The following is a 12,422-nucleotide window of genomic DNA, read 5'->3' as shown; positions in this document are numbered from 1 at the left end:
ATGTTCTGGGGGACAAGGAGTCAATAGCGTGGGCGGCTCGGCGAAGGAGTTCCACTGAGTGACATTTGACTCGGGCTTTAACATAAACCTTGGTCGCTGGAGCAGAGAGTGCGAATGGAAGTGGAGTAAGTTGAGTGGGAAGAGATGCGGAGGGGCGAGTTCGTCGAGGGTCTTGAAGGTGTTTAAGGTGAGCGTGAATTGGTCCATGTTTGTATTGGGAAGCAGTTGATTGGAGTATTAGCGTGATGTCAGACTTGCGTGAGCTGGTGAGAAGTCCGGCAGCATTATGTTGGACCAACACGAGTTTGTAGAAGAGGGATCTGGGGATCGCATACAGGAGAGCGTTGCAGTCGTTGAGTCGAAATGTAATGAAGGGCTCGGTAGCAGCTGCGCGAAGGAAATCGTGGATGTGGTAGACGTTGATATGCATGAGGTATGAGGACCCGCAGAGTTGATATATGTGGGAAAGAGAATAAGACCTCTCGATCAATGACAGAGTCAAGGTTTGGCACACTGCCAGTGTTGGTTGTCAGCGTGCAGGAGGTGACCTCGTCGTTCAGGAGTACTTTAGGTTCAGCAATATTTGGCTGGAGGAAGTTGGATTGAATCCAAGACGAGACTTCGTCATAATGCCATTGCAAGTTAACAACTGAAACCTATCGCCGTAATCGGCATGTCTTCCTTTATGCGCTGGGGTGGGGGGTTGGGGGGAAAGATAACAGGCGTGGTGACACTCGTAAATCAATCACTCACTCAATCAATTAAAACTAAATGACGCGGCGTTTTCCCAACATATCGCCGCACAGACGCCACGAACACCACCCGGTGCCCGTCGCAGCTCCGACAAAATTAATGTTCGTAAATTTATGTACGAGCAGGCGGGCAGGATTTTCATGGAAGTGAATTACTTGGCACTTTGCGCAAAGTGTGATTGGAAAAGCATGAATGGGAAGGTAATTGGAAGCACATTTGCACCTTGGGAGGTTTGCAAGCCCCCCAAGCCCAGCCTCTTCAAAGCATTGATTCTAAGCTTCTGTGAGCATTGTCAGTGTTTGGATGGGTGACCTCGAACATAGAATTAGTTGCTCTTTCACCTACTGTGCCTACGCTCATTATCTCTTGGTGTAATGCTGAGACATACTGCGCTTCCAGGTTGGTGATAATAATTGCCTTTTTTTGGGGTTTTGGATTTCCACGCTCGAGTTTTGCGTATCCTGATTATGGGCACGGGAGTGTGCATTTTAAGGTACGTTTGAGTGGCTTTGCGATCCAAAATGCAGCTTATATAAAAGTGATTTATCCAGTACGTGTGTTTATAAGCATCAGAGCAAATTTACGCTGTCTCCATCATCGCCTTTCGCGGTGGCGAGATATTAACTACCTCGCCCGGTTGTGGGTTCCATCCCGACCCTGACGCCTGTATTTTTGGAGTTTGCATGTTCTCCGTGTGGTTGCGTGGATTTTTCTCCGGGTCCTCCGGTTTTCTCCCTCCATATTTAGAAACATTCCTTTAGATTATTTGGCTGCTGCTATAAATTTCCACATTATAAGCTGATAGAAATTTCCACATGATAGGCCACTTCGTTTAGCTATCATTTGTGGCCAGGTCGCTTATGAAAACGAGCTATTTCGCTCAGTGGACATTATCTGCTAAAATAAAAAATAGTTTTAAATAGTCCATCCGTGGGCGGTTGTGGCACACGCCCCTGCAAATCCAGAGCACCTTGGAGGCGAAGGTCGGTGAACCTCACACGTTTGACGCCCATGCCCTGGCTTGCCAGGAGAAGGCACTACATCAAATGTGGACTCCGTCTGTTCCATCTGTATGCGATAAGAGTGATCCTCCCTCACAAGCGTGGGTTATACTGGTAGGAACGAAGTGAACCAGCCTACAATAGATTATATCGTCCGTCCGTCCGTCCGTGTAGCAACATCGCCCCCTACTGCAAACACTTGACAGGACCCTACAAAAACCTTTAGACTCAGTGACGCTTTCCTGGCTAAACAAGTGTAACATTCCCTTATAATTCCCTGAGATAGCTTTTAATTAAAACATTCAAATTAAAAATTAACTCACAGCGGCCTAAAGCCTACAGCTAGGCCTAAAGCCTAGAACTAGGCCTCAAACTCTCCCTTCGTATCGTACCCCCGCGTGTGTGAAAGGGAGTTAATGTTTAACAATGTTACATTCCTTGATGTTTTTTTTAAAAATAGAAACATTTACATTTAAAGCTTTTACATTAATAATTAAAACATTTAAATTAAAAATTAACTCACAGCGGCCTAAAGCCTACAGCTAGGCCTAAAGCCTAGAACTAGGCCTCAAACTCTCCCTTCGTATCGTCCGATTAGGTGTAGCAACATCGCCCCCTACTGCAAACACTTGGCAGGACCCTACAAAAACCTTTACACTCAGTGAGGCTTTCCTGGCTAAACAAGTGTAATAATACATTATGTTTATATTCTTTGGTTATTCGTTCCTACCAGCCCACCCCGCAGGGACCTGTTCTCCAGGTGCTCCAGTTTCCTTCCACGTGTAAACATTCACGCAGAGGACCATGATACTTGGGCAATTGTTGGCGTTGGTTCGCTGCCTGGTTGCTTTTCCCGGTGGTCTGTGGTTCCTCGCACCTCTGCGTCATTTTCTCATTTTGAGAGTGAGAAGTGAGAAAATGTTGTGCGGCTCCCTGTTCTGGTGAACGTTCTACCACCACAAATATCCGCAGAGATATGCAAGCTGCAAGGGAGTTGACACGTTTCTTTGCCAACGACTACGTGCCTATCAATCAAGACCTCGACGATGTACCTCGCAACCTCGTCAAGTCCAGATTCCGCTTCTGGGATGGTGCTTTCACCATCCAAGAATCTCACCCAGATCCAGATGGACACGGGTGAATAAAATGGACCAAAGCAGACGTCACAAATAAAAACTTCATTCGAGACCCAAACATTGCTCCCCCTACTCTTTGGTTCTTTCGGTAAAGTCACGTAGGTAGAAAAAAAAATAAAACAAAAAATATATATCACGACGTTTCAATCGCAACACGATCTTGTTGTAACAGCTCTCTCGCTGGTTCAGCCGTTCCACTGCTGGATTATTTTTTTGCCGCCTGAGGACGACCACTTGTGTTGCGATCGAAACGTCGTGATACAGTATGTTATATTTTGTTTTATTTTATTTCTACCTACGTGACTTTACCGAAAGAACCAAAGAGTATGGATTCCTGCAGTCACGAATGCTTCAAATCAAGATTGCTCCTCCTAGCTTTGACATTCATCAAAGACAGTGGTATAACCAAAAACCCCATCAGAACATCAACAGGCTGCTGCACACATCTTCATGGATGTAGATTTAAAGACAAGCCACAATGTGACTGTGGTCATGCAACCAAAACTATGGAACCTCCATCGAAGGAGGAATAGCAAAACTACACGAACTGTCTCCTAAAGCCCTCTTGTGACTAGCAGACCTCGACATTGGCATTTAGCTACTGAACATATTTCCATACGCAATAGAGTAGAATAGCACTATTCTTTGGTCTATCGGTAAAATAGAATATCACTGTCGTAGTTTCAGTTTATGATAGCATTTCTCGTAACTCCGACTCAATAAGAGTTACAATTTTGGGCATTTGTAATGTAACGTGAAATTTGAGTGGACATGTATGTTTATTGTAACCCATTATTACGCAACATAATTTCTAAAACCTTTAACATTAATAGGAAAACAAACACGTCGGCTTTCGCGATCAGTATTATTCATATTCTGTGAAATCTCCCAAAGATGCTGAATGTAATTACCAGCGAGACGTCGTACTAAGATTCTAAATGTTGTGCATTCACTCTTCAAACAGACCGGTGGGCTCAAGAAGTAACTAATTGGCGTTTTGTTAACGTGATAAAAATGTTTTAACTGATTGGCCGTGTCGGGTGGTGGAGGGTTGCGACGCATTTATACTTACGCGATCTAACCCAAAAACCTTATTATTATGAGAAAAACAAATACCTAACTATTACTAACATCACAAATATCATCAACATTTCTAGCATGGCGGGTGTTTGTTTCCGTCTTCCCTGGCACGTGATTGGCTGGTAAGGTGGGAGTGGTGAAGTTTTCCAAGCAATTGCCCTGACTTGAGTGAGAGTTATGATCTCACCGAAACGCCCCCATTTACTTACAATCCGTTTTCTCTGATGAGGTGTACGATCGTACTGCAATCGTAGCCTGCCATATTTAGGCGAAATCTTAAAGAGCATTTTCTCAATGAAGGCCCCTGGCCTTAATAGGTGCTCACTGACATGACTGTCTTCTCTGTATGAGGCTAAATGGGGAGTCTCTATGCATGCTAAGATGCTAATGTTTGTTTACACTATGTTCATGATGTCCAAAATGGTTATAGGCGATCACTTACAGGGTAAACGTTACATATGAAAGATGCATTGTGTGAAAATGTATGTGAAATGGCACGTAGCATATGGCATGACAAATTACATTGTCCAGATGCGGAGTCATTGGGGCCATAATAACAATCATGCATTACGATGGATAAATTGTGTGGTCTCTTTAGATAAAAATTACAAATAAAAACCATTTCCTGTTTTGGGAACATTTCTCCAACAAGCAAAGTGGTAATGCTGCGTGATTGCCAAAAGCCACTTGCTTGTCTTTCAAAGGTCCTATACTCTCAAAATTTGTGAGTATAAATGTTGGGACAAAATAATGAGCTCTATAATAGCTGGAATAAGGCACCAATTAGAGTATTTATTTTGATGGAGCCATTCTGTAGGAATGCGTATGTCTCAAACCATTCCCTGTTTAAAGACGGTCACTGCCTCGTGCGCTTTCAGATGTGCTCTTGCGGCCATCTGGAACGCTCTTCTTTCAGATATTTGGAAATCACTGGAGTCATGCACTTTTAAATTTAGAATGAAAACTAACTTATTTAGAACTAATTTTCGTGTTAGCTTGTCCTTCCCCGCACCTCTGATTAGCACGGATGGCTACGTATGGTGTGAAAGAAGTTCAGCATATGTACATACAACGCATTGCTCAGATTTGGTCATAAACCAAAAAGAGTCAAGAACAAGTGCAGTCCTTGTGATTAACATTAGCTTATTTTGTATGAAGGTGTTGAGATCTAAACAAATCGTTTCTTTAGATCTATTTCAATTTCCTTTCAGTTGCTAAACCACAAATAAACTACTTTATCAGGCCATGTTAGCATACTTCCTCCTCTCTGCCTTAGCTCAATGCACCCTCTTACTCAATGCCCTTTCTCACTGCCCAATCTCTCATCTCACTCACAACTCTCTCTCACCTCACTCACTGTCCTCTCTCACCTCCGCCACTACTCTTTCTCACCTCACGTATCCATCTGGAAGTGCGTGGAAATGGTGAGCATCACACGTGCACTTCTCCACCCATGTAGGCCAAGGCTGAATGTCACATGTATGGGTTATATATGGACACACTTGTAGCGTTATTCTATGATTGATGTGGGTGGGGAGACGGTGGCTGCGATGGTTGAAACAAATTGCTTTCATCGAAATGTTTGTTCTTTTCAATAATTATCTTGTTTTTTTTACATAATGTTATCCCGATTGTACTACCACCGTCGTGCCATGAGATGAAACATCCATTCCGCAATATTGCAGAGCATGGCGACCCCGTGTGAGAGAAGGCCCACAGAAGTGGACATCACAGAACTACTTCTGAGATCCCTTCCAGTGACCTCGCTCACCTCACTAGAAGGGCAGCACTATTCCATCCAAACCAAATGATTTGATTCTCAGAGCTGGAATTTTGCCAAATTAAGTGCAAAAAACAGTGGTTTGGCCTGTAATTGGTGACTGGACTGAGACCATTAACTCATTCGCTTTAGAAGCCCATTTGGTCACGGGTGATTGTTCAAGTTTGAACTCAGGATCTCAGCTCAGTTCCCTGACCCCTGAGCTACTTGTCCACTACTCGCCTGTTATATGTATCCTTGTAAGGTGAGTTTGAAAGCGTTAAGTTGCATTTAGAGCAAGTTTTACAGTGCACGCATTTCCACAAAGTGTCTTTAAGACAAAATCATTCAATGGAAATGCAGGCACTCCATCAGAAACACATTCTCCCACGCTGTTAGCACATTTGGGTGCGATCCAAATTCCTGGCTCGGATGTTCCCACAAGAAAATGAAATAAAATGACAATAATAATTATTAAATGAGGTCAGGTGACCTGCACTGCTGCAGAAACTCTCGTTAACCTTTCAACACAACCTTGCTGGGCACACGGAGGGCGGTGTTTTTAAAGGTGCATAGGTTGACATCTAAACCCTTTGCATTGTAGCACTGTTTGCTTTCTTAAAAGCACGTAGGGCTTTGATGGAAGAGTTCATATTGTTTTAAGATGGCATTCACGACGTGGCAGAGGGCGGTTAACTTAATAAACAGGTGTGCAATAAATATCATTTGGTGCCCTCAACAATCGTCATTTAGCCCACTGAGGCCTTACGGGATTATAGGAAAAACAAGTGGAAGGCCGGAACATTAGGATTAATGTTGGTGCTCAGGTGCCAGTCGGTAAAAGAGTTAAAGGAGCTGGGATCGTAATGACACAGGAATGAGCTCTAATTGGTGGCAATTAGTTGGCTTGGCTGTGCGTAACGAGCTGGAACAAAGCCAACTGCGGGTGGTTTGAGGTGCCGTGAGTCGGGTGAAGTGGCTGTGTGGGGGAAATAGTTCCGTTTGGGGATCAGGGGTGGCATTGCCACACGTTTTGTATGAATCGAGCCACTTGCAAATGGAGCTTAATTCTTGGCCGAACACAATTTACGTCAGCGTAATTCAATCCTGCGGCTAAATCGTAAGAAAAGTCTTCGGCACCATATCAGTACGCTATAATTCACCGTCCTTATTTATTTTGTTTGCAAATTAGTGAATTGAGATGATGTAACGGGTGCATGTGTGGGCTTCATATTGCATAAAGCATTTATTGTCATATTCATGTTATTTTGATGCTTGTAGACTTGTCACATCTTTGTGTAATTTTGTGCTATTTCATTGCCAGTGTTGGATTGAAACAAAGCATTCACTCACATAAGCGACAGTCCCAGTAATTAGCGGCGTTATCATCATCGTTAATAATCCATTTCCATTAATTGTTCTCATTGATCAAGAATAACCATAGCTATCCATGTAGAAAGCACGGTTAATGGCTGAGTGAAGTAATACATTTAAAAATGTCAATTTGTGTATTTAAAATGCTCTACTCTGGCCTGAAGTTGAACCAATTTCTCAGCTCACTGAAGTGTTGAGTTTGCATTACGATTGGTGTCACGTTGATGATCCATCAAAATCATGATATTGTTGGGCCTGTGCAAACTGAACACATCACACAGCGCTTTGATCAGACCAGCAGGTTATATCCTTCGTGTTCTGGCTACAGTCCTATGACAAGTCAATACTCTGACTGGTTTGGAAAATGTCCCTCTAAGTGGCTAACTTGTAAAGTGGAGTAAATCCTCAACCTTGTGAGGTCCTTCAGAGGAGTGAGTATGAATGCGAATAGCATGGATTCACGCACCTCATTGTATCACCTAACACATTCACGAATGGGCATGTGTCCTGCCATAGGAAAGTATCATACTGGTAGGAACCTCCTGGTTACACCAGCCCACAGGGGATTATTGTGTCCGTCCGTCGTGCATCCAAAAATGGGAGGCGTGGGGCTGGGTGGAGAGGCAAGGGTGGGGATGGGCTGGGTGGGGAGGTGAGGGTGGGGAGGGGCTGGGTGGGGTGGAGCTGGGTGGGGAGGGGCTGGTCACCCCGTGGTGCTCTTATAAAACTCAACGTTTAACCTACTCACGCCGGCTTGTGCCCGCCCTCACAGTCGGCCATATTTGCGGAATACACCACGCCGCCGTTGACCCTTGCCATTGACCGAGCAATCCAACGTTCCTACCAGCTCCCTCCGCAGGAATGTGTTTTACATGGATGACCCAGGAGAGATGAGCACCGCAAAATGCTCGCCTGAGTGGCAGATTTTGGCTTCGGATTTGGGAGCGCACCAAAGCCCGCCATTTTATTTTCCCGTCTTTGTTGATGAATGCAGATAATTCACTTACATGTGATGATCATTTGTCTTTTTTTTATTAGACCTTATGCCACCAGACAATATTAGCACACGTTTCGCACAGCAAGACTGGCCTGGCAACCGGGTCAACATGGGAAGATACACGCCCTCGTGTTTTCAATGATCAATCAAAGCCGTCGCCAGAACTGGAGAAAGGAAGACAAAAAAACCTACCAGAGTATGCATGGAGCCATCGTGGAACAAAGCGGTGTTGTGGGCAGATAATTCACGCGGCCACTGTTCTGTGTTGCAGTGTTAGCAGCGGAGGAGCGTGACGGCAGCGCGTGGAGCTGTCGTGAATGACACCCCACGAAACGTCAGCGCTGCGGCAGAATTATACAGACCAGTGACTTGAACGTTGTAACATTGGATTTATGTCAACTTGCTTGAAGGTACACATTGGAAATTTACTGATAAAATAAAAACATCGTACTTTGATGACAACTTCATTTACTTTATATTCAGTATATGCTGTTTATCGATTCTCCTTCCGCTGATAATTGCTTTTTCTAAGTCGAATTGAAGTACGTGTTCTTTAACTTTCATACCATTTCACTTGTGTGTAGGTGCAATTTTTTAAACATTTATTGAAAGCAAATACTTGTTCAGTTTGTGTGTTCATAAAATATACACGCGGAGTTTTTTTTGGAGCGAATTATCGCACCGCAACACAATCCCCGTGGTATTAGCTTAATAATGTCTGTCCATGTACGACCATGGCAAGTTGTGTCCTTGTTTTCCCTTTTGAGGTTGACTCGGCCTTGTATCGGCACAGGGGAGGCCAAGGGCAGCTGGATAAGGTGTTGGGAAAACGCCTTGTGTACCACGGCAAGCTTAATATGCACTTGCAACCGGCACTAGCATTATCGATGTTTCTAGGCTACGTGTGGCAGCTTTGCGTTCGTACATAATATACAGCGTATATGCATACATTATGGGCAGTGTAATACTGTAACGTTATCGTATTTTTTCATCACCTTTTTAGAATCGCACTGCAGGACAACTATTCTCAGATTTGTCAACACATTGATCGATAACACCGTGGCCTTTGAAGGGAATGTCATATAACAGGTGATGATTTTTGGGCAATGAGCCTTCTTCATAGCACGCACACTACATATACATCAAGAAGTCGGAGACACGGAGGGGCACGAGTTGGAGACTGCACTTTGTATCTAATGAAGAAGGGCCATTTCCAGAAACGTTGCCGATTATATAAAAAAAATCCTTTTAAAGGTGACTTATTGATTTACTGTGTGGAGTTATTTTTTTCCGTGCCTGTGCAGTTTCGCCAAAATAATTGGTTTCATATTCGCATTCGCCTTCCATAAATGGATACAACCAGATACAATTTGCGTGGTAACACCTGTGTAGGGTAATAGCGCCGGTTGGTGGACAGCAGCGGCAGCTGTGGTGGACAGACCGTGCACACACGTCGGTGAGCGTGAGCACGGCTGTGTGTGGGCAGAGCGGAGGAACTAGGGCAAGGGTCACGGAGGACCCCATCTGGAGGCCCCTGGAACCCGCTGGCGGGTTCGAGAAGGGGGCGTGGTCAGGGCGGAGCCAGGCCACGCTGGGAGCATAAAAGGAGCCGAGAGCGGGGGGCTCAGGGCTGTCGGTTCTGGGAGTCAACTCGTCTCGTCGTCGCTGTCGCCTCGTCGCCGCCATCGCTAAACGTCTCCTTTAGATATTGCGCTATGAAGGATAGCAGTTGGCTGTTTCAGTCAGCGCCGTCAGTGTTAGACGGCTCGTGTTATGTCAGTGTTAGGCTAAGCTACTGTGGAGAGTGTGCAGACGAGACCGTGAAATTTGTTAATTAAAAAGTTCCTCCTAGAAACTCGGTCTCTGAATTGTTGACAGTACACCTGGATTAAAAATAAGCTTTACACCTATATCGGTGTGACATTTTGTAGTGTTTTGTATTTTACACCATAACCAAATTGTTTTGCCGATCACTGGTGAGCATACATACAGTTGGTGCCGTGTGTGTGTGAGCACGCGAAGAGACTGGCATATGGATATGTGCGTTTTATAAAAAAAATATTTTGCCTTTTCCCTATTTTTTTTATTGCACTTGCCATATTATCATGAGATGAGGCAATCCACCTGGAAATCTTGCAGAGCTATGCAATCACGATGTGTCATAAAATATATGTATGGATGGTTGAACTTCTTTCGCACCACCGTACATACCGCAACCGCGCTAATCGGAGATGCGGGGGAAGGACAGCAAACTGAATACAAAAATAATGCCTGTGCAAGAGGTGTTTTAACAGACTTGTCCAACATTTTCCGTCACGAAGCCTTTTAATCCTGTGCACAGCAGCGGTCACACTTTCCCATTGGTTATGCTCGGAGATTGCAACATGATGGGGAAACTATTATTTTTGGATTTACAGAGTTGAAGCTGTAGACAAATTGAGTGAAAACCCACGTTTAATGATGGCATTTAGACGCCAGTCCTTGCAGACTGTGTTGAGACCATCAAATTGCTACACTTGGAAACTCCATTAAATTATGGGTGGCTACCCAGATTCGAACCTCGCTGCGGTATTAACTACCTCGCCTGGTATACAGGAGGTTGTGGGTTCGATCCCCTAACCCTAACGCTTGTATATTTGGAGTTTGCTTGTTTTCCCCGTGGTCGTGTGGATTTTTCTACGAGGTCCTCTGGGTTTTCCCTCCACAATTATAAACACGTGCTTTTCGAGTATTTAACTGCTATAAATTTACATGCAAAAAGCCACTTAGCTGAGCTGTCATTTGTGGGCAGGTCGCTTATTTGAAAAAAATAGCTACATAGCTCAGTGGGCCTTACCTGGTAAAATATAAAATAGTTTAAAATATTTTTAGTTCAAAATTGTTTTAGTAAAAAAAAAACTAGCATTTTATTTGTGCCGGCTCTGCACTCACATTAGAAATCTTCTGGACACAATTATTGGTCTCGAACAATGAAAGTCCATTGCATAATTTGCATCCGTTCATATCTTAATCTATTTTATATTTTTAATTTAGTCCATACATCAATTGGTGAAGCCATCCAATTTCCTAAGTCAATCTGTGAAATTCATTGATTTGTGAATTCATTTCTTTATTGATCTGTGTGTGCACTTGCTGGGTTACCAATTTGCTTATCCGTTAATAAGTTCATTATTTTTTTACACTTGATAGGCACATATATTTAGAGTGGTGGTATATGACCTCTATTAAAATGTATTACACGACCTTTATGGGAAGGGGAGATTCATTATATTCGTTGCATGTTTACCCAGGCTGCACTATATTAACTTCAGGCGTCAGTCACAACCCTGATAGAGATTAAATGTTTGTAAACGACCGAAAGCACAAGTACGGAAGCTGAATCAATAAATTGCGTTCATTTGGGAAACTTAATTGATGACCAGTGCTGATGAATCCAGTACCATCATGTGTAGAGTACACGTGTTTTATATGTGCAGTACAGTGTCAATCCAATGCTGGATGAGGCCTCAACCACGCTGTGTGGGCGGTGGAGGTTATTTGACCATACTTCACCACGCTGGTCACAGTGTGAGGTTGTGAAGGTGGTGATCGTGAGACAATCGTGGAAGGCGCCTTACAAATAAATGTAAATTATTGTTATTAATAATGTTGATACTCTGGCCTTTGTTGACCACCACATAGCATGGCCCAATTACATTCAACTAATAAACACATTCCTGCGGAGGGAGCTGGTAGGAACGTTGGATTGCTCGGCCAATGGCCAGGGTCAACGGCGGCGTGGTGTATTCCGCAAATATGCCCGACTGTAAGGGCGGGCACAAACCGGCGTGAGTAGGTTAAACGTTGAGTTTTATAAGGGCACCACGGGGTGACCAGCCCCTCCCCACCCAGCCCCACCCCTCCCACCCCCCCCACCCAGCCCCACCCTCCCCACCCAGCCCCTCCCCACACTCCCCACCCAGCCCCTCCCCACCCTCCCCTCCCCTCCCCACCCAGCCCCTCCCTGCACGATGGACGGACGGACACAATCATTCCCTGTGGGCTGGGGGAACCAGTGGGTTCCTACCAGTAAAAGAGGATATCTGCACGTGTTACATGAACCTGGAAAACCCAAAGTGGAGTTTCTCACTTCTCCAAACTGGGATTACCACTACCTCATTGAATCTTTCAAATGGTTGAAAAGGGGAGGGACGTTGCGGGGGTGATGCTCTGAAGCGATGAGCGGTTTAATAAACAAAACCCTGAGCGTAATGATGATATGACGGCCAGTAGTCGACTAGCGGCATGCATGATGGTCACCAGTTGGAGCTAAACAAGCCTGA

At 44.4% G+C, this 12,422-nt stretch overlaps 1 protein-coding gene across 1 annotated transcript in view; it reads left to right on the top strand.

Moving 5' to 3' along the window:
- Window positions 1–9,366, top strand: part of IMMP2L (inner mitochondrial membrane peptidase subunit 2) — a 303,938-nt gene extending 294,572 nt beyond the window's left edge. Inside the window, exon 8 of the transcript XR_013585867.1 lies at window positions 8,372–9,366. The gene's annotated coding sequence lies outside the window, so the exon portion shown is untranslated. The remainder of the gene's footprint in view (window positions 1–8,371) is intronic.
- Window positions 9,367–12,422: the final 3,056 nt, after the last annotated feature.

Source organism: Lampetra planeri, chromosome 11, assembly GCF_965212315.1.
Source record: "Lampetra planeri chromosome 11, kcLamPlan1.2.h2, whole genome shotgun sequence".
Lineage (NCBI taxonomy): Eukaryota > Metazoa > Chordata > Hyperoartia > Petromyzontiformes > Petromyzontidae > Lampetra > Lampetra planeri.
Note: the sequence above shows the minus strand (reverse complement) of the source record. Positions and strands in the feature narration are given on the sequence as shown.